At 44.7% G+C, this 27,504-nt stretch overlaps 1 protein-coding gene and 1 long non-coding RNA gene across 3 annotated transcripts in view; one reads left to right on the top strand and one right to left on the bottom strand.

The window, feature by feature from the left end:
* BANP (BTG3 associated nuclear protein) overlaps positions 1-1,571 on the bottom strand; it is a 517,523-nt gene extending 515,952 nt beyond the window's left edge. For both annotated transcript variants that reach the window (XM_030204572.1, XM_030204573.1), the window contains exon 1: positions 1,415-1,571. The gene's annotated coding sequence lies outside the window, so the exon portion shown is untranslated. The remainder of the gene's footprint in view (positions 1-1,414) is intronic.
* A 90-nt stretch (positions 1,572-1,661) lies between these two features.
* On the top strand, positions 1,662-26,736 carry LOC115469939. The gene is made up of 3 exons (XR_003942092.1): positions 1,662-1,742; positions 7,128-7,226; positions 26,282-26,736. It is a non-coding gene; the product is annotated as an uncharacterized LOC115469939 (long non-coding RNA).
* The last annotated feature ends 768 nt before the right edge of the window (positions 26,737-27,504 follow it).

Here is a 27,504-nt window from a genome sequence, read left to right as displayed (position 1 = left end):
ATGCAACTTTATTTACATGATTATTGTATAAAGTTCCCAGGTATGATTAGCAAACGGAAGTGATTATAGATTTGATTAACTGCCAACTCCTCTGTGTGCATATGTAGGGGTGTGTGTAGGTGTATGTGTACACACGTGTATTTTTGTGTCTATGTCTGTGACCAGGAGAGGAAAAGAGCAATTTATTAAGTGCTGTGTATCACCGTTTCTATGATGCAGATACTGGAATTTCCTGTCCTACAGAAATGCTTTGTTTGTCTAGACCCCCCCCCCCCCCCCCCCCATCCAATCTGACCCATTTTCCTCCAATACCAAAATTTGGTCATGTGCCACTAAGTTGTCAAAGAGTTATTTTGCTGCCAGCCATTCCCAACCCTTCCCATGTCAATTTCTTTCCTTCATTTAATTAGGCTGGAGAAATCATTGCACCCAACCCTCTTATACCCCGTGTGCAGCCCTGAACTGTACCAAGGGCGTGCAGGGCAAAGGGAACTGTCTGTTTTTGCTATTTCCCACAAACAAATACGATTTTAAAGGTCTAGAAAGCGTGCATATACAGAGAAAGCAAGCGAGAGGGCAAACAGGTCAGCCTGGAGCAGAAGAAATAAGGAGACAGCTTGTGAAAAAAAAGACACTTTCATTCTAATGCTTTGATGTCCCCATGCATCTCCTACCCACCCCCATCCTCCCACCCTGTCAGACTGTCAGTAATGCTTGAATGTTTTCACTTATATACACTGTCAGCTAGCACATTTGCTTATTTCCGATCTGAGGAAGAAGGGCAACCTTCGAAAGCTAATCAAGAAATGTATTAAGTTATGTCCAATTTTCTTTTCCATGTTTTATTTGGTTTGATGTCTATTGATAATTCTAAGGCTACAAACAGCGAGAGACTGAGCCAGGGGTGACTCGGTGGTGCCCAAAATAAACGAGAAAGGCGGCCAGTCGCGTTTATAAACAGGAGGAGGGGGGAGGGTGCATCATCACAAAATAAGAAGGCATTTTTGCTTTTCAATCCCGTCAACTCCCCTCTAAAAGAAGAAAAATATCCTGACATTTTAGTTTTCCCAAAACAAGGACTGCTGCTGCCTCTCTCCCACCTTAAAGCATATTTACTTCCCTATTCACCCCAAAAGCACAAAGACCGGGGGGGGGGCTGCACAATCTCTTCATTTTATTTCCATTTTTTTTTTTTGGTGGGGGGGGGGCCTTGTCTATTCCCCGGAACGCAGGGCGGAATGTGACTCCCCGACCCACCTCCCCCCGAAGGCCGCAGACCCCGGACCCTCAGTTCAGCCTCCGCATCCTTCCCAGCAGCAGCGAGTAGTAGGGCCCGGACGGAGCGACGGCGAAGCTGGCGGACTGGACGCGGCGCTGCTAACATGGCGGCGCAGCGGCTGCAGGTTTGAATTACCGTGTGTTGGGGCGAGTTCTCGTGTTGTTTGTGGCGGAGCTGCGATAATGGCGTCCTTCCTCGCGAGACGACGGGCCGCGCTTCCCCCTCAGCTGCTGTGCTGCTCTCGTCTGGTCTGGGCCGGGCCTGGCTGGCGCGTGGCGCTGCGGCGACGAGGCTAAAGCCAGAGACAGAGAAAGAGAGCGCGCGCGCGCCCAGAGCCCCCTGCAGGCGCAGCGTCGTCACTGCAACCATCGAATTCACCACACGAACGGCACAAAATGGCGGCGGGAGCGTTGGTGAGGGGAGCGGATATTTCTAGCTGCCGCCGCCTGAGTTTACTTTAAAGGTAATAAATAGAGAGAAAACAAACTAGAAGAGGGAAACTTGAGGGTAACACGCGAACAGGTTAGACAGAGAAAAAAAAAATAGCCACTTAAGTGATGGGGTAACTGTGGTAAAACGAAGCTCCGAGAAATACCGCCTGATTCAGGAGTCTGTCACACAACTGGGGCCAAACTGCGCTTCTTTCACTCTTCTCCAATTATTTTCCTCAAAATGGAAATTGTTTTTAGTCTTAATAATCCACAACATTTTTGTTCTGGGAGTTTGTTTCTTACAAGAATGAGATACAAGCTCAGCAGAGTGTGGAAGGCTGCTTTGCACCTTTTGCTGTATCTCTTTTTCAGTCACGATATAAAACTCGGATGGATGGATCCGCGGGGGTCCACGACATCCAAGTTTTAGCAGGACCCCTGTTTCTACCAGCTATAGTAATTTTAGTTTAGTGTTTTTATTGATTTTCAATATACAGGTAAAGACAATGAATAGCAGTCTTGAAGCGAGAAGCACTGTACATATTTGTCTAAAAGATTTATTTGCTGCACTTGTATCCCACATTTTCCCACCTATTTGCAGGCTCAATGTGGCTTACAAAATGTTACAATGACATTCACATTAATAGAATAAGGATTTCAGAATATAAAGCATATAAGGTACATAAGAATATAATAATAATAATAATGAAGAAGAGGGAGGAGGGGGGGAAGGATATGTGAAAAAGCGTATTTCACGCATAAGCCATAGCATGAAATACAGCAAATAAGCAAACATAGCATACGAGACTAAGCATCTTCAAAATAAGATACAAGTGGAGACCATTTTTGCACACGCAAAGCAAAACGGAATGACTTTTTAGCAAAATAGGTTTCATACTTGAAACAACAAATTCCACCATTCTTCGTAAGTAATGTTATATAAGGATTTCCAATGCAAGAAAATTACTTTTAAGGCTAAAGATAGCATGGTATTAATAAGGGTACATTCATTAGATTTAAGAACACCTTTAAAACATTGGTCTTTAAGTACCACATACTTGTAGGACATTGAACCAGAAAGATGGAGGAATACGTCTACCATTAATAGCCATATGTCATTCCAATAACTGAATACACATACAATCAAATACAAGGTGCTTTAAATTGCCTTGCTGAGTTTGACAAGACCAACATTAGTTAGAGCTAGAGGAGTCAATAGTGTGTAATTTAAGAGGCGTCCACAATGATCTGTGCATGAAAAAGTATAAAGATTGCAAGGTTGATGATGATTTAGAACACTTAAATAAGGAACTCCATAGCTGCTGCCATAACTTATCTGAGATAGATTGTTGGATGTCCTCCTCCCAGCATCTACGTAAACCTGAACATTTAATAGGAAGCTTACTTAGGATATATTTATAAATGTGGGAAGCAGCGTGGCCTGTATGCTGGAGCCGTAAATTTATGTCAACAAGTTCTAGAGCTCGAGGCATATGCTGAACTTGTAAGCTGCTTCTCCTTAGCATAGAGGTAATCTGTAGCCATTGATAAAATTGAGAATCAGGCAGTGAGAGTTCAGTTTTCATATCTGTGAAGGATTTCCAAGTTTGTTTGTTTTTTAAGTCAATAAAATCATTAAGGATCCATATGCCTATGCACTGCCAATGAGACCACGAAACTTGCTTTTTATCAGTTTTAAATTTAGGGTTGTTCCAGACAGACACACGTGCTGTAGAGAACCAGGGAATACTTAAAGACTTATCAAAAGATGACAGCAACTTATGAGCAGCAGTATTAATGATTCCTGGTATGGTTTACGGATTGCACTGGCTTTACTGTGTCTATCTCCATCTGGGAGTTTGGTTTCTAGGAGTAGAGGGGCATGGTAGCTGTGTTAGTCCACTTTTAAAGGTAATCAATAGGATTATCAGAAACGCCTTGTTGAATCAGACCAAGATCCATCAAGCCCAGCATCCGGTTTCCAACAGTGGACATTCTTGGTCACAAGAACCCAGCAGATCCCCAAAAAAGTACATCTACTTTCTCATAGTTTATTTCAAGACAAAAACACAATGGGGGGGGGGGGGCTGATGTAGAAAGCTGCCAGGGGCTACAGCATGCCTTTAAGCGGTTTACTTGGTTCTTAATGGCTGTTGTATGCTAAAAGGATTTCTGCAGTCCTTTGGTTGACATCTAATACAGCATATTAAAATGCTTGCTAAAGAGCTGATCAGCAACTCCGCAGCATTCAGTGCTGTGCACTGTCTTCCACTGGAGCTGAATGCCAGAAATCTTATCACCAGTTCTGAGGCTGGCATAGAGCCCATGCAGTTGGCATTGGTCTCCATCTCCTTCCCCCTGTGGTGGGTGCCCCATTCTAGCTCTGTCTTATTCCCCAAAATGACAAGACTTAACCCCACCTGGTTGCTCACACACACACTACACAAATTTACCTATGGTACCCCCAACATGACTGCCCCCCCCTTCCTAGAAACATGAAGGCAGATAAGGGCCAAATGGCCTATCCAGTCTGCCCTTCCTCAATAACCACTATCTCCTTTTCCTAAGGGATTCTGCATGCCTGTCCCATGTTTCCTTAAATTCTGATAGTCTTTCATTCCTCCTAAGCATATTTCCTCCCGATAAAAGGTCTACTGGCACCCCTCTTCCCCAACCAAAACTTTTAAATTGATGGGTGGGGTGGGTGTGTGCCATTGATGTCTAATGGCACACACCCACCCCACCTCCTGACCCACTCTTGCCTCCAGGTCATCTCCAAAATGGTGGCCCCTACCCTACACAATGCATCCTGGGTCAGGGCCCATTTGCTATATAACAGTGAAATTCCCTTATATGACAGACTGGCACCACAAGTGGCAGGGGCTGCCATATTGGAGATGACAGCCCAGATGCAGGAGCGAGTGGGCATTTCTGCCTTCTTCAAGGTACTTGGATCCAGGGAGGCTTGAAAAGGGGGTGGTGACACTAGGGACTTCTTTTTTTAAATTCTGGTTGGGTGGAAGTGGGGTGGAGGAAGGGGTGCCACCAAGGAAATAGTTTTAAATAGGGAAGGAGAGAGGGAGCAATGAGCTGTGGATTACTGCAGCGGTTTTTTAAGCGTCAGTAATTTGCATGGTATGGTCATTGATTACTGCATCTTGCAGTAGTTTTTTTTTTTTTTTTTTTTCTTTTCTTTTTGCAGGAATTCCACACACTATCACTCACAAAGATGTTAAAAAGAGCCGGCCCAAGGACGGATCCCGATGGCACACCACTGATAACATCCTTTTCCTCAGATCAGGCTCCATTTACCACTACCCTTTTTAACCCAGTCAGTCACTTTAGGGCTCATAACGAGGGCACTCAGTTTATGTGTTACCTATGCGGAGCCATATTAATGGTTTTGCTAAAATCCAAGTACACCACATTTTGCACTTCTCCCTTATCCAACTTGTTATTCACCCAGTGAAAGAAATCAATTAGATTTCTCTGACAAGACCTGCCTGTAGTAAAACCTTGCTGCATCAGATCCTGCAGTCCATTCGATTCTAGAAACTTCACAATCCTCTGCTTTAGAAGTATTTCTATTAGTTTACCCACCACTGAGGCTAAACTAACAGTCCTGTAATTCCCAACCTCCTTCTTGCTTCGCTCGTATACAGAGGGACCACATTCCCCCTTCTCCAGTCCTCAAGGACCAGTTCAGACTCTAAAGAAGCATTGAAAAGGTCAAACAACGGAGCCACCAGAACTTCTCTGAGTTCCTTGAGTACCCTCGTATGTACCCCATCAGGTCATATCTCTCACCTGGAGCCCACTAATAGGATATTTTTTAACAGAAGCTTCCAGAGATTCCATCACTAAGGCGAATAATAGAAGGGACAAAGGGCAGCCATGCCGAATGCCTTGACCCAGTCCAAACATAGAGGAGTTTTCACTGTTAATATATATACACACACACAGGACTGAGCATGGAAAGCCTTGATCCATCCCCTAAAATAAGCGCCTATTGCAAACCTAGCTAAAACAGATCATGAAGGGCCAATGGACTCTTATCAAAGGCCTTCTCAGCATCAATGCCAAGAAGGTACATGGGAGTCTGAGTAGCATGGTCAATATTTATGAAATTAATGGTCCAACCTATATTGTCTGAATCATGTCTGCTAGGAATAAATCCTACTTGATCTGGGTGAACTAATGCAGAGAGGGTTGCAGTGAGCCTATTTGCCAAAACTTTAACAAGAATTATAACACATTAAGCACCAATTTAGGGCGATATGATTGACAGTCAGTAGTATCCTTCTGTGGCTTAGGAATCACTGCAATTCATACCTCCATCATAGCCAGAAATGGCTCCCCCATATGCACTGCATTGGGAAGACCAGTAAGCAATGCAGCAAGCTCAAACATTTTATAAAATTCTCCAGAAAAGCCATCCAGGCCCGGAGTCTTATGCGCTGGAAGCAATTTAATAGCTTTCACCACTCATCGGATGTTACTGTCCAGGCTAGTAGATTGCTCGGTAGTCAATGTAGGAAGAGTCACTCTGAAAGATAAGCTTCAATCGCTGCCATATCAGTCGAGCGGTGTACAAGGCGTAATACTCTTTTAAGTGACTCCTAAAGTAGAGCGAGTCATCAGAAGCCCATTTTAATTTTAAAAATGCTTCTCTTAGCCTGAAGCTTACACAGATATAGGGCCAGCATTCTACTAATTGTATATTTTATCTTATAAGCTTGATGCTTCAAATGCTCACAAGCATATAAAACTTTTATCGGTACAGTAGATATCCAACTGGAGCCTAGCTGCCTTTTCACCACTTATTAACATTTACCACTGCTCAGCAGCTACTCTACACTGACAGCCCCTCTGCTCTGAGGGTACTGAAACAATTTAGACAAAGAACTCCTGAGTTTGTTGCTGATAGATACATAAATTCCAAATAAAGAAGTCCCTAAGAAGGACTGATTTTTACCTGAGGCCATGTAGGTCAGGATATTAAAAACATACATAAAACCATAGAAAATTATGGCATATAAAGACCATAAAGCCTATCCTATCAGCCACCCCACCTACCAATTTTTAATCCCATTCTCTGCACGTGTCCCATGTTTTCTTGAATTCACATACAGTCCTCATCTCCATGACCACCTCCACTGGGAGAATGTTCCATGCACCCACCACCCTTCCATAACAAAGTTTTTCTTAGATTATTCCTATTTCCTGTTCTCATTTTAACAAATTGATTGCTTTATTGAATTGGGTAAAATACATTCAGAAGGAAGAACTTTTGTCCTAACGTCTAAAAGAATGTGTGGCTAATGGAAGAAAGATTTATTTCTGATTAGCAATATTTTAGCCACTAGAGGGTAGTATTGGAAACTATAAATGTTATAGTGCCCTTCTTTCCCATACAGGAAGCATGAATGACATTGTGCAGTTCTATATAAGGAAGATTCAAGGGAAAGACAGATGCATTTAATCCTGGATTTAGAATCATTCTGGCTGATTATAAGGTAACATGGCCAAATGTATAGCAAATTTGATCTCTACAGCTCTAGAGATAAATATGCTTACACATACCAAATATATTAAGTGCAAAACCAAGAAGAGTTTATAAAGTAACTTTTGTTGTTTTTAAAATAAGAACTACAGCAGGGAGATCTCATATCAGATGCATTATCTGGATATTCACAAGGATTGCATGAAACATATAGGCCCTCATTTTCAAGCCCTATTCGCATTTCATACTTACATAAACTGACACTTAAAAGTTTCTTATGTAACTTCCCATTTTACAAAGCTGGGATATGCACATATCAAACTCAAGAGCATGGAAAGGGGGTGTGGTCTGAGTGTCATGGGTGGGACAAGGGCGTGGCAAGTTCAGACTTTTATTCCTCATTTTAGAAGGGGACTAAAAGGCTAGGTCCTAAAAGAACAACATTGGGAGCTATATGTGCTACCAAGCACATTTAGATTTTTTGGGAAACAGCTACTATTGAGCAACACTCCACTGGAGGGATTGGGGGGGGGTTATCTCTTAATTCCCCAGTGGTTTGGGTTTTTGTCCCTCAATTGCCAAACTGACAAAAGAAATCGGTCACTGTGAGAGCATCAGGATAATAACCGAAAGGGCCATGGAGGTGGGGGGGGCAAGATTCCCAGGCCCAGCCTCCCAGGGGTGTCCAGTGTTGGGGTCTGTCTCTCTCCTGCTCCTGTGTGTCAAGACCCAGATGATTGCATTAACACGATAACCTAGGTCCCGGCATGCAGGAGCAGTGAGAGTGACAGATCGAGGGAGGAGAAGAGAAGACGCAGGAAGGTAAGGGGGTGACGGCTGCCCGGGTGGGGTGGCCATGCTGCAGGTCCAGCTCTGTCTCTCATTGGCCCAGAGATTATGTTTTCAAGGTTGCAAAGATAACATATGTGTCAGTTTTGAACCTGTCAATGTTATATACAGGGGCGGACTAACAGTCATCTGGGCCCCAAGGGAATAAGATCATGGGCCCCTGACCACTTATCAAAAGTGGTTAAATTAGATGGACGCTGGGGGGGGGGGGAGTAGGCCCCTTAGTGCATTTTTCTAAAATGAATGTTTATGCTGTGTACACCTGGCACATAAATGTCTATTTCCTTAGCATCCCTCCGGACCGGCCCAGGATTGGACTGATGGGTTGTGCTCGCCTACCAGCAGGTGGAGACTGAGAAAAAACTCTGACTCTAGATAGCCAATAAGAGCCCTGGTCATGTGACCTTAGCCTCAGTATTTTCTCAGTCTCCCAGCAGGTAGGAAGCGAGCCCATTAGTCTCTCTATTATATTATATAGGTTTCTTTTCTGTGTATCTTCTTTTCTGTGCCTGAGAAGTATTGATTAGAGGCTTTTCCCAGATTTTTATCATTATTTGTAGCCTCTGGGGTGTTACACTCGGGTGTCCCGAGTCCCTCCCCCCTTCCTCCCCATCTCCCTCCTGTGCAGTGATAATTATTAAAAATATATACTTCAAAAAAAAAAAAAAATAATAATAATAATAATAATAAAATAAGAGGGAAGGGCCACCCTTTCTGAGGAAAGGTGTTCGTTCGCCTTTGGGAGAGGCAGCCAGTGTAATTTAAAAGAGGAATCTTTTTTCCCCTCTGACCTAACGAGCATTGGGCTTTGTTTGAGGCAGCTGTTAAAAAAAAAAAAAGAGAAAAGAGCTGTAAGACAAACAGCCAGCCTAAGTAGAACTTGCAGTCTATTGATTGGGGCCAGAATTTATTTCTGTTTATTTTGCTGAAGCTATCGCTATTTTTTCTTGGGGAGCATTGTAAAAAAAAAAAAAAAAAAAAAAAAAGGCTCCCGCGCCGGCGCGTGCACGCGCGTGCTCGCGTCTTACTTCAATATGTCGGACAAGTTAAAACGATGTTCTGTATGTCAGCGTCGGGGAGTTAATTCCTCCGGCGCTTGTAAGTACTGCACAGCGCATGATTCCTCCGTCCCTTCGTCGGTTTCGGGGGCCAGTGCGGCAGTTCTTCCTTCTCCCTCGTTATCTTTGCCGCTGAGTGCGGAGGCCTCAGGCGCGATATCGGGGGGTGGTGCTGGAAGTTTGGCGCGAACGGCGGCCATTTTGGTTCCTCCTCCGGTTTCTCCTTCGGGGGGTCAGTCTCTTTCCCGCACTTCAGGGGCCTTAGGGAATCCAGAATCAGGGGCGATGGTGCAGGCTGCAGGCACTCAGGCAGGGGGATTTCCTCCTGAGTTTGTGCTGCAGATGTACCGCGCTTTTCTTATGCAGAAGGACAAGGCAGGAGCAGCAGCGCCAGGGGATCCTGTTAGCTCTGTTCTCCCTCCCAAGAGACTTAGGGATTGGGACTCACAGTTGGATGTTGTTTCTCACCAGGATCTGGATATGCCCCTTTTAGAGGAAGAAGAGGGTCTTCAGGACCTAGCAGATCCTTCTTGGGAGGATTTTCCCTCCTTGGATTCAGACTCAGTGCCCTTACCACAGGGGGAGGATCCCTCGGTGGCTAGAGTGTTCCACAAGGAGGACTTGCAGGAACTTATTTCCATGGTAGCCTCAACGTTGCATTTTGAGGATCCGCTCCCTGTCTCAGAGGTGAGAAAAATTGATGTTTTGATAAAGGGATCTAGGTCTTCCTCTAAAACTTTCCCTATGCATCAGGATATTTGGGAGGTTATTAAGGCACAATGGGAGGCCCCGGATGCTGGTTTTCGTTTCTCCAAATCTATGAATCGGCTTTATCCTGTCCCGGAGGCGGATGGAGCTCTGCTTAAGCTTCCCGTGGTGGATGCCGTGGTCTCGGCGGTTACTAAGCGCAATACGGTCCCTGTGGATGGAGGGACTGCTCTACGGGATGCCCAGGATAGGAGGCTAGACACTCTTCTAAAGAATAGTTTTCATGTTTCTTCTCTGGCAGTGCAGGCGGCCATCTGTGGTTCTTTGGTGGCCAGAGCTTGTTTTCGTTGGGCGGAAAGAGTTTTGGATAGATCTTCTGATGATCTAGGTGCTATTGATGTAGAAGTGGCCAAGATTGAGACGGGCTCTGCCTTTTTAGCCGATGCCCTATATGATCTGTTGAGGGCATCTTCTAAGTCCTTGGCCTTGGGGGTCGCTGCACGTCGCTCCCTCTGGTTAAAAGGATGGTCGGCGGATGCAGCCTCCAAATCTAAGTTAAGTAGATTCCCTTTTCGGGGCTCTTTCTTGTTTGGAGAGGAATTGGATAAGTTGGTGCAGTCTCTAGGTGACGCTAAAGTTCCTCGTCTCCCGGAAGATAGGCCTCGGCTGCCTAGTCGGGGTGCTTTGTTTGGTCGTCGTGGTATTCGTCCTTTCCGTAGATTTCTATCTGATAGGGGTCCTCAGACACAGAGGTCTAGATTTTTTAACAGAACTCTGTCCTTTCGGGGTTACCGAAGAGCAGGTAGATTTTCTTCCGCGAATTTTCGCTCCCCGTCTCGTGCTTCCCAATGAAGGTGCGAAGGACTCTCCGCTGGTCCCTGTGGGAGCTCATCTTTCACAGTTCTATCAGAGGTGGGTCCACATTACTTCGGATCAGTGGGTCTTGGACGTTGTTCGAGACGGTTATGCCTTAGAGTTCGCAAGGCCTATTTCAGAAGCCTTTCTGGAGTCCCCCTGTCGCTCTCGCTGCAAAGCGCGGGCGGTTCGGGAGACTCTGCAGAGGCTCTTAGATCTTCAAGCAATTTATCCAGTTCCTCCCTCAGAGCAGAAGCGGGGTCGCTATTCAATTTATTTTGTGGTCCCAAAGAAAGAAGATGCTTTTCGGCCAATTTTAGATCTCAAGGCTGTCAATCGGGCGCTCAAGGTCACAAGCTTTCGTATGGAGACTCTTCGCTCCGTCATAGTGGCAGTTCGCCAAGGAGAGTATTTAACAGCATTAGATCTCACAGAGGCTTATTTGCATATCCCGATATGTCCGGCTCATCACCAGTTCTTGCGCTTTGCCATCCTAGGAAAGCATTACCAGTTTCGAGCTCTGCCCTTTGGTCTCGCGACGGCTCCACGCACGTTTACCAAGGTTATGGTAGTGGTGGCAGCGGCTCTCAGGAAAGAGGGAATCCTCGTTCATCCTTACTTAGACGACTGGTTGATCAGAGCGAAGTCTTATCAGGAGAGTTGTCAGGTCACTCAGCGAGTGGTAGCTTTCTTGCAGTCCCTAGGTTGGGTAGTGAATCTGGCCAAGAGCCGGTTGGTTCCCTCTCAGTCGCTAGAGTATTTGGGAGTCACCTTCGATACAGAGAAGGGTCGAGTTTTCCTCCCGCAAGGAAGAGTCTTGAAGCTCAGGTCTCAGGTTCTGGGATTACTTCATCAGAAAACCCCGTCGGCTCGGGATTATCTGCAGGTTCTCGGTTCGATGGCAGCAACAATAGAGGTAGTGCCCTGGGCCAGATTGCACATGAGGGCTCTTCAGTGGTCCCTGCTCTCCCGGTGGTCTTCTCAGCGACATCCTCTCACGATGAAGTTGTTACTCCGTCATCCAGAACGCAGCTCTCTTTGCTGGTGGCTACGGATGAAGAATCTCTCGGCAGGAATGCCGTTGGAGTCGCCTCGGTGGATACCATTAACAACAGATGCCAGTCTCCGGGGCTGGGGAGCTCACTGCCTGGACAAGTGGACCCAGGGGCTGTGGTCCCCACTGGAAGCGGCTCAATCCATCAATTTCTTGGAGACCAGAGCGATTCGGTTAGCCCTGCAGCACTTTGGTCATCTCCTAGTAGGCAAGGCGGTACGAGTTCTCTCAGACAATGCCTCGGCAGTGGCCTACATCAACCGCCAGGGAGGAACGAGGTGTCGTCTCTTGTATCGAGAAGCAGAGAGTCTCCTCGCGTGGGCGGAGGTTCACCTCTCCGCCATATCAGCCTCGCATGTAGCAGGGGTCGACAATGTGCGGGCAGACTTTCTCAGTCGACACACTCTCGATCCCGGGGAGTGGGCTCTCAGCGATCAGGCCTTTCAATGCATAGTGCAACGCTGGGGCACTCCAGTTCTGGATCTGTTCGCCTCAGGGCTCAACTCCAAGGTCCCTCGGTTCTTCAGTCGCCGCAGGGATGTCAGAGCGGCAGGGGTAGACGCTCTGTTACAGCAGTGGCCCTCCGGTCTTCTATATGCGTTTCCGCCATGGCCTCTAATAGGTCGTCTCCTACAGAGGATCGAGGAACACGAGGGGCCAGTGATTTTGGTGGCTCCAGACTGGCCTCGGCGTCCGTGGTACGCGGATCTCCAACGTCTGTCGGCAGTGGTTCCTCTTCAGCTTCCTGTGCACAAGGACTTGCTGGTGCAAGGACCAGTACCACATCCAGATCCGGCTCGATTTTGTCTTACGGCTTGGCTCTTGAACGAGCCCGGTTAGCTAAGAGGGGTTTCTCAGCACCTGTGATTTCCACCATGCTTCGTTCTCGTCGGCGTTCCACCTCTCTGAGCTATATTCGTACTTGGAGAATTTTTGAGGCTTGGTGTGCAGAGGCGGGCGTTGTCCCTCTCCGGGCGTCCGTGGCTCAGATGTTAGATTTTCTGCAGCGAGGTTTTGATAAAGGACTTTCTCTTTCTTCACTCAAAGTGCAGGCGGCAGCTCTCTCCTGTTTCAGAGGTCGCATTCGGGGTAAGTCTGTCGCCAGCCTTCCCGATGTGGTCCGTTTTTTGAAGGGGGTAAGTCTCCTTCGTCCTCCGATCAGGGCGGTGTTTCCATCTTGGGATCTCAATCTGGTTCTCACGACTCTAACAAAACCTCCTTTTGAGCCTTTACAAGCTTGTTCTTTGAAGGATTTAACGCTTAAGGCACTGTTCTTGGTGGCTATTGCATCTGCTCGGAGGGTCTCAGAGTTGCAAGCTTTTTCCTGTAGATCTCCATTCCTGGAATTCTCTAAAGAGCGCGTGGTCCTTCGGCCAGTTCCTTCCTTTTTGCCTAAGGTGCTATCTCGTTTTCATCTCTCCCAGTCGGTTTTTCTCCCGGTACTGGGATCGGCCTCAGGAACACAGGAGCAGCGGAACTTGCGTACTCTGGACGTTAAGAGAGTCCTTAAAAGGTATCTCGTGGTTACTGAAGACTTCCGTCGCTCGGACCGTCTCTTTCTTCTTTTTGCGGGTCACCGCAAAGGGTTGTCAGCTTCTAAGGCAACTTTGTCTCGCTGGATTAAGGAGATGATAGCGTCTGCTTACCTGTTATCAGGCAGACCAGTTCCGGAGACGGTTAAAGCTCATTCTACTCGAGGACAGGCAGCCTCGTGGGCAGAGTGCTCCTTGGTTCCGCCAGCGGAAATCTGTAAGGCGGCGACATGGTCCTCTCTTCATTCATTCTCTAAGCATTACAGGCTGGATGTTCAGTGTCGTCAGGAGGCCATCTTCGCATCAAGAGTGCTCACCGCTGGTTTGCGGGGGTCCCTCCCTTAGGACTACTGCTTTGTTACGTCCCATCAGTCCAATCCTGGGCCGGTCCGGAGGGATGCTAAGGAAGGAGAAATTAGACCTTACCTGCTAATTTGCTTTCCTTTAATCCCTCCGGACCGGCCCAGGCCCCTCCCGTGGTATCTTTCAGAATATATATATTCCACTTTACTGTGTACAGATTTTAAACTGTCGTCTACAGAGCAATTTCTGTGAGTTAGACAGTCTTAAGAAAATGCTTAAAGGTTCTACAAGTTACAAGGCTATATCTTAAATATTCTGCAAGTTTTTCCTGTTTATATCTTTTCACAGTGAAATAAATTCGTATATTTATATGCTCATAAATCTGTACATAGTTGGCCATACCTCAGCTCTACAATGAGTTGTTGGTGAGCCCAAGTTCACGGCTCCGCCGTATGATAAGCACGTTTTGTTTGCTAGTGCTTTCTGGCTGCTTATATTCCTCATGGCACAGAAGATAGGTCTGATCTTTCCTTTCTGCTTTGTTATTCAAATACTGAGGCTAAGGTCACATGACCAGGGCTCTTATTGGCTATCTAGAGTCAGAGTTTTTTCTCAGTCTCCACCTGCTGGTAGGCGAGCACAACCCATCAGTCCAATCCTGGGCCGGTCCGGAGGGATTAAAGGAAAGCAAATTAGCAGGTAAGGTCTAATTTCTCCTTCTCCTGTATTTTAGATTCAGCAGATTCAGTTCTGAAATACTGGTGAAACTTGAGATGCACTGCTGACCTGCACGTCTCAATTCCTGCTTCTACAACCTGTCTAAAATAAGGCTGATACTGAATCTCCAGTTCATGTTATAGATATGCCTTATGAATCTTCTGAAAACACAAATGCCTGGGATTACCGGCACAGGTTTAGGAAGCCCTGAGTTATAATTTATTTAACATTTTCCAGTCCCTTATTGTTCTAGTGAACTAGATAATAATTTAACACATTCCAAAATAGTTAAGTAGCTTTCTATGATTTTTGCCTTTTGATAATCTTACATTTCCATAGATGTAGGAATTCGTTTGCTTCAAATGCATATATAAAGGATATTTATATTATTGGAAAATATAGATGCTTTGTAAATATGTAATGCATACCTTGCAATCGGGTTTCCGACCGCTCCACAGTACTGAGACTGTGCTTGTCACTCTTCTGTCCAACTTCAAGAGGGAAATAGCTCTAGGGAAGAGTATTTTGCTCTTACAGTTTGACATGTCTAGTGCCTTCAACATGGTCCACCATGGCATCCTGCTGCAGCTCCTAGATTATCTCGGTGCCTGTGGAAACGTACTGGCCTGGCTGAGAGGCTTTCTTACATCAAGAACTTACCAAGTACACGCCAACTCTACCTTATCACCTCTTTGGAAAGCAGACTGTGGAGTGCCACAGGGTTCCCCACTCGCCAACCCTCTTCAACGTGATGTTGATTCCCTTGGCAGCGGCTCTTTCCAAACTGGGACTAAACCCATTTATCTATGCTGATGATATCAAACCCATGGGGCCGGACGGGATCCACCCCAGAATACTGAGGGAACTCAGAGAGGTTCTGGCGGGTCCTCTTAAAGATTTGTTTAATAAATCCTTGGAGACGGGAGAGGTTCCAAGGGATTGGAGAATGGCAGAGGTGGTCCCTCTTCACAAAAGTGGTGATAGGGAAGAAGCTGGAAACTACAGGCCGGTAAGCCTCACTTCGGTTATTGGAAAAGTAATGGAAGCCATGCTGAAGGAAAGGATAGTGAATTTCCTGGAAGCCAATAAGTTGCAAGATCCGAGACAACATGGTTTCACCAAAGGGAAATCGTGCCAAACGAATCTCATTGAATTCTTTGACTGGGTGACAGGAGAATTAAATCAAGGACGTGCTATGGACGTCATCTACTTAGATTTCAGCAAGGCTTTTGACACGGTTCCCCACAGGAGGCTCTTGAATAAACTAGAAGGGCTGAAGATAGGACCCGAAGTGGTGAACTGGATTAGGAACTGGTTGACGGGCAGACGCCAGAGGGTGGTAGTGAATGGAGTTCGCTCGGAGGAGGGAAAGGTGAGTAGTGGAGTGCCTCAGGAATCGGTGCTGGGGCCCATTCTGTTCAATATATTTGTGAGTGACATTGCCGAAGGGTTACAAGCATATGCCTTTTTTCGGATGACACCAATATTTCCAACAGAGTGGACACCCCGGAGGGAGTGGAAAACATGAAAAAAGATCTGAAGAAACTGGAAAAATGGTCTAACGTTTGGCAATTAAAATTCAATGCGAAGAAATGCAAAGTGATGCACTTAGGGAGTAGAAATCCAAGGGAGGCGTATGTGTTAGGTGGGGAGAGCCTGATAGACACGGACGGGGAGAGGGATCTTGGGGTGATAGTATCTGAGGACCTGAAGGCGATGAAACAGTACGACAAGGCGGTGGCCGTAGCGAGAAGGTTGCTAGGCTGTATAGAGAGAGGTGTGACCAGCAGAAGAAAGGAGGTTTTAATGCCCCTGTATAAGACGTTGGTGAGGCCCCACCTGGAGTATTGTGTTCAGTTTTGGAGGCCGTACCTTGCGAAGGATGTTAAAAAATGGAAGCGGTGCAAAGAAAAGCTACGAGGATGGTATGGGAGTTGCGTTCCAAGACGTATGAAGAGAGACTTGCTGACCTGAACATGTATACTCTGGAGGAAAGGAGGAACAGGGGTGATATGATACAGACGTTCAAATATTTGAAAGGTATTAATCCGCAAACGAATCTTTTCCGGAGATGGGAAGGCGGTAGAACGAGAGGACATGAAATGAGATTGAAGGAGGGCAGACTCAGGAAAGATGTCGGGAAGTATTTCTTCACAGAGAGGGTGGTGAACGCTTGGAATGCCCTCCCGCGGGAGGTGGTGGAGATGAAAACAGTAACGGAATTCAAACATGCGTGGGACAGGCATAAAGGAATCCTGTGCAGAAGGAATGGATCCACAGAAGCTTAGCTGAAATTGGGTGGCGGGGGGGAAATCATTGCTCAAAGCCCACCTCTTCAATGTCGCCTTCGGCACCTAATCACTACATCTCTTCTCAGGAAATCTCATATACCCCAACTTGACATTTCGTCCTTTAGATTGTAAGCTCTTCTGAGCAGGGACCGTCCTTATTCGTTAATTTGTACAGCGCTGCGTAACCCTAGTAGCGCTCTAGAAATGTTTAGTAGTAGTAGTAGTAGTTGAGAGGCTAGGATGGGGGAGGGCAGACTTATACGGGGTCTGTGCCAGAGCCAGTGATGGGAGGCGGGAAATACTGCTGGACAGAAGTACAGTTACAAATCAAGGTAAGGTATACACATATGAGTTTATCATGGGCAGACTAGATGGACCGTGCAGGTCTTTTTCTGCCGTCATCTACTATGTTACTATATCACTATCTTCATCCCTTTTGAGAAAGACCTAAGTGAAATAGCTAGTAAGATCCAACAAGGCTTTAACACCATGCTTGACTGGGCCAACTCATTTCGATTCAAAATCAACACCGAGAAAACACATTGTTTGATCCTCTCCTCTCGCTTCAACAAACTCAGACCTCCTACACTAATCACTCCTGAGCTCATCCTGCTAATTTCGGAGTCCCTAAAAATCTTGGGAGTCATAATTGATAGATCTTTGACACTGGAGCAGCATGTGAGCTCTGTAGTCAAGCAAATGTTCTTCACTCTTTGGAAGCTTAAGCGTATCCAGCCTTATTTCCCTAGAGAGGTATTCCGCAACCTAGTCCAGTCCCTAGTTATAAGTCGTCTCGATTACTGCAACAGTATCTACGGGGGATGCACATCCACACTACTAAAAAAATTGCAAACTGCTCAGAACACAGCAGCTCGACTCATCTTCGGTAAATCGAGATTTGAAAGTTCGAGCCCACTACGGGAGAGGTTGCACTGGCTTCCTGTGAAGGACCGTATCGTTTTCAAGATCTGTGCATTGGTGCACAAAATTATCTATGGAGACGCTCCTGCTTACATGGACACTCTCATTAACTTGCCGCCCAGGAACTCCTGCAAGTCAGCTCTCTTGTACCTGACAGAATCCCAGAGAGAAGCAATATTCATGCTACTGATCCAGGGGACATGCATATGCTTCCCTATGTTCCCAATAGAAGACTATGAGCTTTTCATCCAGGAACTTGTCCAAACCTTTTTTTTAAACCCATGTCACTAACCACTGATACCACAAGTTCCAGAGCTTAACTATTCGTTGAATGAAAAAATATTTCCTCCTGTTTGTTTTAATAGTAGTGCCACATAACTTTGTTAAGTGTCCCCTAGTCTTTGTACTTTTTGAAGGAGTAAAAAACTGACTTACGTTTACCCGTTCTACACCACTCAGGATTTTGTAAACCTCTTATCATATCCCCCATCAGCCATCTCTTTTCCAAGCTAAAGAATCATTTTATTTTTATTGCAAATTTTCAGTAACATTCCACAAGTATCTATGTGCTACATACACACAGAAAAGATGACTAAAGAAAAACAAAAACTATGATCTGGATTATTCTTCTCAGTGTGCATCACTTTGCACTTGTGTGCATTAAATCTCATCTGCCATTTTGGATACCTAGTCTTCCAACTTCCTAAGATCTTACTGCAATTTTTCACAATCCACATGCATTTTAACAACTTTGAATAATTTTGTGTCATCTGCAGATTTAATCACCTCAGCTTCATTTCACACAGGGAATGCTTAAGGCCTGATTCTGAAGGATACAGTCTTTAGTAAATCATACCCTTTTTTCATGAAGTAATTTAACAAGAAGCTTCCAATAATCTCTCTCCACCCCCCACCATCATAATTACTGTTGACTCTGATATTCCTCAGCCCAATGTGTTTCTCCATTGCTGCATAACAGTTCTACACACCAATAAAGCAGCTCTGGAGTCTTTGCTCTAAATTAATTCTTCAACTTGGTTTTGCCATCAACGTTATCTTTCTTCAAAACTGAGGTGGTTTCCCTTTTACAAAGATTGTTCTCTGAAACAAACATTGCAAAGGTCCAACTATGAAGTAGCAAGGACACAAGTGTATGACAGATAATTCTGTAGCCTAGGCATAAATGTTTAGAATACCAGCACTTGTGTGCTGTAAGGAGCCAAAGATGAGACTCCTAGGAAATGGAACTAACCTGAGAGGTGGGGATTCAAGATTTCCTAATCATCAGGTTGTCCATCAAAGTAAGAAGTGGCCAGACGTTTATGGTGAGGATTGAAAATACAGGCAGTTAAAGAGGAGGAAGCGGAAGGGCAGGGAAAACCAGACATAAAGGAAGTGCTCCAGCCCATGGAGACAGAATCTGAGAACCTAAACACTGAGGAATGGTCCCAGGACATGGACATGGATGAGGCCAGTGAGCGAGGAATTAAAGAAACAGCCCTAGGGCAGCAGAGGAAGAATTGAATGGCATTTTTTTTACCAGAATCTTCAGACATTTGGGGTTTATTTTGCCAATGGCAACATCAGGTGAGCCAGTGTGACAAAATAAAACATTGCAAGGGAGGTGGCTCCTCAGCCCTTGTGGCTATGGACTAAAGCCAGGGCTTTTGTTTCCTTTTTGGTTTTGGCTTTTGATGAGTTGAAGAAGAGTTTTCAATGGAACAAGGTTGTTAACCACTGGTTAACAGGACTTAAGAAAGAGGGGGTGGGAAAGGCTCTTTTGGGCTCCAAACCCCTGCCTTACAAGAACCAGGGAGGGTGGAGTACCAGTTATGTTTTTTCCAGTGATTAGGTGGTTTGCCTGATGAGAAGGAAGACAAGGAAATTGACTGTACTTTCAGAGATTTGAGGACTCTGTCAGGAGTACTGCAGGGGAATTAGTCTCCTAAATTAAGACTGTATTTGCTGTTTGAAATTATAATAAGACTTAAATTTTTTTTAAGTCCTCACCAAGGGGCATCACTCAACTGTGTTATACATAAAATCCCCAGAAGAAGACTCCAGTTTTCATAATAAAGAACTCTATTTGGGAAAAAGGCATATTCGCAGGAACTGCGCTTGTGTGGAACCTGGCTAGTAGGGGAAAACGTGGAGAAAGGAAGAAAATCCTCAGCAGAGATGCCCTGCCTGTGACAGCGTGTATGTACGTACAGACCAGAGTAAGTGCTAAATGGGTACCTAAGAACTGTTCTGCAAATACTCGCTTTTACCACATTCTGTAGCAACAAATGCCAGAGTTTAATTACACATTAACCCCCAGATTCTACATATGGCGCGCTGAGTAGCTTGTGTAAATTTATGCTTGCAGCCAATTTACATTCGCTATTAAATTAAGTAATGATTAGTCTTGATCGGCCTATAATGACAAATTATCAACACTATTCAGCATAATTGAAATTTAGGTGCACTTCTTTTTAGGCGTATTCTAAAAAGTGGCATGTGTAAATTCCCACATTAACAGCCAAAAAGGGGCGTGGTCATGGGAGGAGTGTAGGCGTATCAGGGCCATTAATCACATCTACACGTTGTTATAGAATGCAGGGGAGCATGTCTAGATTTAGATTTAGGCAGAGGCATTTACCATAGCTTTTCACTGGTGTAAATAGCTGCACCTAAATCTTGGCGTGTTCACCTAGCCATTTTCTTTAAACCGCATCTGAATGTAGACGCAGCTTATCGAATACCGCTAGGCGCATGAATCGGACGTGCCTAGATTTTAGTCGCCATATGTAGAATCTGGCCCTAAGTGAAGAAATATTGTTCTAAATTTACTACTTAGTAGCTTTGTTGCGTGCCCCCTAGTCCTTGTATTTTTGGAAAGAGTAAATAACTGATTCACATCTACCCATTCCACTCCTTTCCGTATTTTATAGACCTCTATCATATCTTCCCTTAGCCATCTCTTCTCCTAGCTGAAGAGCCATAGACACTTCAGCCTTTCCTCATAGGGAAGTCATCCCATCCCTTTTATCATTTTTGTCACCCTTCTCTGTACCTCTTCTAATTCTTCTGTATCTTTTTTGCCCAGTATCCTGTTTCCAATAGTGGCCCATCCAGGTCACAAGTACCTGGCAAGATCCCAGAACGGTAAAACAGATTTTTATGCATTATAATAAGCTCAGATTTCCGTTCCTTTCATAATAATTCCTAACATTCTATTTTTTTTTATCTGCTGCTGCACACTGAACAGAGGCTTTTAACATGCGTAAGTAGGAACCTTGCCTATGTACTGCCCTGTATACATCATCCATGCAAATAACTGCACTGTAATTTAAAGAGCTTAGCAGGGTTTTTAAATGGTTTGGATAATTTCCTGGAAGAAAAGTCCATAAGCCATTATTAAGATGGACTTGGGAGAATCCACTGCTTATTTCTAGGATAAGCTGTAATGTTAATTACTTCAAAAAAAATGGGCTTGAACTTCCAATAAGTATCTAACTTAAGTACAATAGCCGTTGTATAATCCGCTACAGACTGCACGTTCAATGAGAGGGGAAATGTTCGAGTTCTTACTCCTCGCTTGGACTTTTTTAAGCATTTGTGACTATATGTAATCACTGACAAAACCACCCCCGCCACCTAAATGTCAAAATATAGTGGTACACAACTGGCTTTTTTTCTTTTGTTTTATGTTGTGTATATTTTTCTTTTTGATACTTTTTTAATTTTTTTGATTTGTGAAATGCAGTCCAACTCTTTAAAGTATTCTTATTCTGAAGGGCAATCAATCACTTATCTGCATGTTCTATGCCTTTTCCGGACCCCGACAGCTTCCTGTTTCACCTGGGCTTTGTCGAGGGATCTGGATTTATTGCAGATCTGATTAAATAAACAACATATTAGTCCTTCAGCATTATCACAAGGTATCATATACAACTGTTGTGTCTTTCCCTGGCACTTGTGTCCTCACTCCGAATGCAGATATTGACTGTTCAACATGGCGGTCACACTTTTTAACGGCTCCGTTGCTGGATGTACACCGGGGGGCCCGCCGGAAGCGAACTCTCATATGTAACACCCCCAATATAAATATGTTTTGAGTTCCTCCGGTTCCAGAGATTTCAGATGATATGTCCAAAAGACTTCCGTCTGTAGAAGTTTCTTATTGAGATCGCCCCCACGATTTCCTAGTTTGACTTGTTCTAACGCTAGACACCTTAGTTAGATCAGTAAAATCATGGGAATACGTTACACAGTACTGCACTAAAGGCACCCCAGGTGTTCTAGCCATAATACTTGAGCGATATTCTCTCATCCGTGTGTGCAGTGTTCTGCTTCTATATACACTTTATTACATGGGCATATGACCAGATAGATTACATTGAATGATTGACAGGTGGTATGCTGTCTCAATTTGTACATCTTTTTGTTCTGGTGATTGGTAAATTTATCTGTCTGCAGAGTAATGATGCATGTTGTGCAGTTGGATCTGTTGCATTTAAAATGACCAGGCAGAGGATTTTCACTTAGCTGTGTCATTTGAGGCACGCCAGCAGGACTCACTACCTCTTTCAGATTCTTGGAGCGAGAGTATGCCATCCTTAAATTTGTGTTCGCAAACACAGGATGTGTTTTCATGATATCCCAATGTTGACGGATAATCTTTGCTGTTGTCACCCCTCCAGGTGCAAACCGGGTTACAAAAACCATCAGGGTGTCATCTGATTGGATCTGTCGCTTGTTCTGTAATAATAGGTCTCTATTATTATATTTGGCTCTAAGGTATGCCCGCTTCAAGACCTTGTGTGGGTAATTGCGATTCTGCTGAAATGCCCGAGCTTGTGTTTTGAAGTCTTTGTCTTGGGTACATATGCTTCTGAATGTCAACATCTGTGAGAAGGGAATACTTTCACGCAATGATCTCGGATGGCTACTACCATATTCCAAGATGGTGTTTCTATCCTGAATACCTTGGTATTGAATATACGGTCCTTATCTGCTGTCTTCTGAAACACTTTAAGCTAATTGATGTCTGGAAATTTGAGCACTGAGGGGCCCTTTTACTAAGCCGTGTAAGCGTCTACGCGTGCCCAACGTGTGCCAAAATGCAGTTGCCGCCCAGCTACCACGTGGCTCTTGTGGTAATTCATTTTCGGATGTGCGTATCGGTCACGCGTCAAGTGTCATTTGGTGCTTATAGGGCATTACTGCCTGGTTACCACGTGAGTCTTTACCGCTAGGTCAATGGCTGTCTGTAAGATCGCAGACCCTAAATGGATGCGCAGCCATTTTGATTTTGCTGCACATCCATTTTCAGCAAAAATTTTTAAAAGGCCTTTTTTTACAGATGCGCTGAAAAATGGATCAGCATGTGCCCAAAATCTGCGCCTACACTACTGCAAGCCATTTTCAGCGCATCTTTGTAAAAGGACCCTTGAGGTTGTTATACCAGTTTTTAACACTCTATATATTTTTGATATTACAGAGAAGGTTTTTTGAGCCCCAATCTTCAGTCTCTGGCTCTCACGGCCTGGATGTTGAGGGCATAGATTTTGCTGCCTTGGGTCTGTCTGAGGGTCTTGCTTGCTTCCAGGAAGGATTCCACTAAGAGAAGTTACTTGTTTAAGTGGAGGAGGTTTGTCGTCTGGTGTGACAGCAAGGCCGTAGAACCTCGCTCTCGTCCTGTGCAGACCCTGCTTGAATACCTTCTCCACTTATCGGAGTCTGGTCTCAAAACCAACTCGGTAAGAAACCACCTTAGTGCAATTAGTGCTTACCATTAGCCTTTAGTCGTTTGATTCATGAGAGGTTTGCTTTTGTCAAAGCCCCCTGTCAAGCCTCCTGCAGTGTCATGGGTTCTCAACATCGTCCTCACCCAGCTGATGAAACCTCCTTTTGAGCCACTGAATTCCTGCCATCTGAAGTACTTAACCTGGAAGGTCATTTTCTTGGTGGCAGTTACTTCAGCTCACAGAGTCAGTGAGCGTCAAGCCTTGGTAGCTCATGCTCCTTATACAAAATTCCATCATAACAGATTAGTCCTCCGCACTCACCCTAAGTTCCTGCCAAAGGTGGTGTCGGAGTTCAACCTTAACCAGTCAATTGTCTTGCCAACATTTTTCCCCGTCCTCATACCCGCCCTGCTGAACGTCAGTTTCACACATTGGACTGCAAAAGAGCATTGGCCTTCTACCTGGAGCGGACACAGCCCAACAGACAGTCCGCACAATTGTTTGTTTCTTTCGACCCCAATAGGAAGGGGGTCACTGTCGGGAAACGCACCATCTCCAATTGGCTAGCAGATTGCATTTCCTTCACTTACGCCCAGGCTGGGCTGACTCTTGAGGGTCATGTCATGGCTCATAGTGTTAGAGCCATGGCGGCATCAGTGGCCCACTTGAAGTCAGCCACTATTGAAGAGATTTGCAAGGCTGCGACATGGTCATCAGTCCACACATTCACATCACATTACTGCCTCCAACAGGATACCCAACGTGACAGTCGGTTCGGGCAATAGGTGCTGCAGAATCTGTTTGGGGTTTGAATCCAACTCCACCCTCCTGGGCCCGGTTTTATTCTGTTCAGGCTGCACTCCCAGTTAGTTGTTCTTCGTAGGTCAATTTTTGTTATGTCCTCGCCGTTGCGAGACCCAGTTGACCCTGTTTGTTGTTTTGAGTGAGCCTGGGAGCTAGAGATACCCCAGTCGTGAGAACAAGCAGCCTGCTTGTCCTCGGAGAAAGCGAATGATACATACCTGTAGCAGGTGTTCTCCGAGGACAGCAAGCTGATTGTTCTCACCATCCCTCCCTCCTCCCCTTTGGAGTTGTGTCTTTCTTATTCCTTTGCTTGTCATTTAACTGAGCGGGAGCGGTTGCACATGGGCGGGAAGATGGCCACGCATGCGCGGTGGGTGTGCCCCACGTGCGGGACCTCCCGCAAGACTTTTCTTCCGGTTGGAGGGGGCTGCCGTGGACGTCTACCCAGTCATGAGAACAATCAGCCTGCTGTCCTCGGAGAACACCTGCTACGGGTATGTATCATTCACTACCCAGCAGGTTATATCATCTGTAATCATGTTGTTTTGAACTTTGCTAATTGGTTCTTCTTCTTAATATCAAAATTATAAACTCAGGAATCTAATTATCATAAACACTTCCTCAAAGTTCAAATACGCTACAAAAATAGAAAGTTTCTAGACTATAACTACAAAGTATATAAATGTAACAAAATACAATTTTATTAAATTAAACAGATAATATCAGTATCAGTTTTGTTTAAGAAGGCTTATTCCCCAGGTTTAACCTAACTTAAAGAATTAACTATTACTATAAACTCAGATCCAAGGACAATAATTACCGTATTTTTCAGACTATAAGACGCACTTTTTTCCCCCAAAATTTGGGAGGAAAATGGGGGGTGCGTCTTATAGTCCGAAGGTAGCGGTTTTGGACCGCCGTCCCGTACTTACACGATTCCATGTTCCCTGGTGGTCTAGTGACGTCGGGGCAGGAAAGAGCCCCCTCTTTCCTGCCCATCGCGCTGCTCTCCATGCTCCTCACTGCTTTTCTGACGGTCTCGGTGAGATTCAAAATGGCCGCCGAGAATCTCGGCGGCCATTTTGAATATCGCTGAGACCGTCAGAAAGCAGTGAGGAGCAAGGAGAGCAGCGCGATGGGCAGGAAAGAGGGGGCTCTTTCCTGCCCCGACGTCACTAGACCACCAGGGAACATGGAATCGTGTAAGTACGGGACGGCGGTCCAAAACTCGGACAAGACGCACCGGAGCACCTAGGTTTTAGAGGAGGGAAAAAGGAAAAAATTTTTTTCCTATTTCCCTCCTCTAAAACCTAGGTGCGTCTTATGGTCCGGTGCGTCTTATAGTCCGAAAAATACGGTACCTGTCATGATCACTTGCCTTTTGATGTTTAATTGTTATTTTATATCTTATTCTCGATTTGTATAATTGTTTTTCTTGGACTGTAGCTTGCACTACAGACTTTGTAAGCCACTTTGAGCCTGCGATCAGTGGGAAAATGTGGGATATAAATGTAATAATAAGTAAATTAAATAAAATATCAAATAATTGGGGAGAGTGCCTCAAATGCAGGGATCGGGGGGCCACATGTTTTGGTCCTGCAAGGGCATAGTCCGATTTTGGAAGGAGCTAGTACAATATGTTTCTGAGATGTGGAAGGCGGGCTGGAAGTATGACTCGGCGCTGCTCCTAGGCCATCCTGTTCTCATACACCCTGTCCCATCAGGATTTACTGCTTTTGTACGCAAAGCTATTGTAGTGGCTAAACAAGCAAGAATGGCTTACATACAACTACCCTACAGTATCGCAGTGGCGTGTGCGTATGATAACATTACTGCGGGTAGAGAGGATGGGAATTACAGACTTTAAAACGAAGACTGGAGTGCTTTTCCAACTCACTTGGACTCCCTTTTGGAATACTCTGACTCCCAACTGCCAGGAGTAGACTGTTAAACTTCTAGATATTGCCCTGTACCCTGCGTTATTATGTTCATTTGATGCCATAGCAAGGGAAACAAGGGGGGTGGGGGTGGGAGGGGAAGGGAATGGGAGGGAAGGTTAAGTCCTATTTGTTGGGGTAGAAGTACTATGTGTTTAGCCACATGGGGGAAAAATATCAGACATTCATACATGATGATGTTAACTTTTCTTCTTCCTTAAGTTTTGAATAAAAATTATTGAAACATAAAATATCAAATAAAGCACAGCATTCATTTCACCCCTACATCATATACATTTTTTTAAAGTTTTTCCAAATAGATCAGAAGAGTCAGCATGCAAGAGAAAGGAAAGGCTGTTTGGACTCTCCTGCTGTGTGTCCTGCCAAAAATGGGGTTTATTTGTTATTTGGCTGACAGTTCCTGAGGATGCCCATGGGGCGAAACACAAATTTGTGTCGGGCTGGATGATCTTTTTAAAACTGGAGTTGTAGAATGTTATATTGTGCCTATATCGCTGTGAGAAGTTATGGACTGAAGAGATTGTGATTGAAGTTTCATGGGAGAAGACTGATATTTTTTCAGTGGACTACATGGATGGTTTTACAACCAAATATATGGTGAAGCTCTTTTGGGCAGAGACTGTCTTTTCTTCATGTTCAATTGTGAAGCACTGTGTACGACCGGTAGCGCTGTAGAAATTATTTGTTGTAGTAGTGATTGTACTGGTATATGTGGATATACTTTCCATGGACTGACTCTTCTGATCTAAAAAGGAAAAACTTTTTTTTTATGTATATGATGTAGGGGTGAAATGAACGCTGTGCTTTATTTGATATTGATATTCTCTGTTTAATAGAATTGTCTTTTGTTACATTTATATATTTTATAGTTATAGCCTAGAAACTTTCTATTTTTGTAGCTTCTTGTTAATAAAAACAGATATCAAGAGGAGGAGGATGAAACAGTTGCGCTAGTATTTGTTGATCTAAGAGCGAAAGCATGCTTTGATTTTAGATGGTATTGAAGTGACATGAAACTGCGATGATATTTGAATTCTTTCGTATAGTATTTACAGACAGCCATTGATTCATTGTGCAACAGAAATTGTCCATCCAATAAAAATGTTTCTGACTCCATCTAAAATTAAAATCAAACAGTCTTAGATGAAGCATTTCTCTCGCCCTTTCATACTGGCTCTCTCCTATTGAACACAATCATCTATCTCTCATTCTCCCCTGCACCCCCAGATCCAACACTGCTCCCCCTCCATCACGTCTTCCTTTCTTTCCTCTCATTGAATAGTCTGTCTATAAATGTTTGTAAGCCATATGATTTTGGTGTATCCATATATGAGAATCATTTACTGTTTTATAGACATGATTGCATGCCCCTGATGCAGGTGATTGCTGAAAATGTGCTGCATTGAGTTGTACTTCATTATCCACCATATCGCATTGTTTTCTATTGGTTTCCAAATTCTTGGCTTTCGCAGTGCTATTTTGTGGCCAGTGATGACACAAAGTGAGCGG

This window comes from Microcaecilia unicolor, chromosome 5 (genome assembly GCF_901765095.1).
Source record: "Microcaecilia unicolor chromosome 5, aMicUni1.1, whole genome shotgun sequence".
NCBI classification, from domain to species: Eukaryota; Metazoa; Chordata; class Amphibia; order Gymnophiona; family Siphonopidae; genus Microcaecilia; species Microcaecilia unicolor.
The sequence above is the reverse complement of the archived record's forward strand: the minus strand, read 5'-3'. Positions and strand labels throughout refer to the sequence as shown.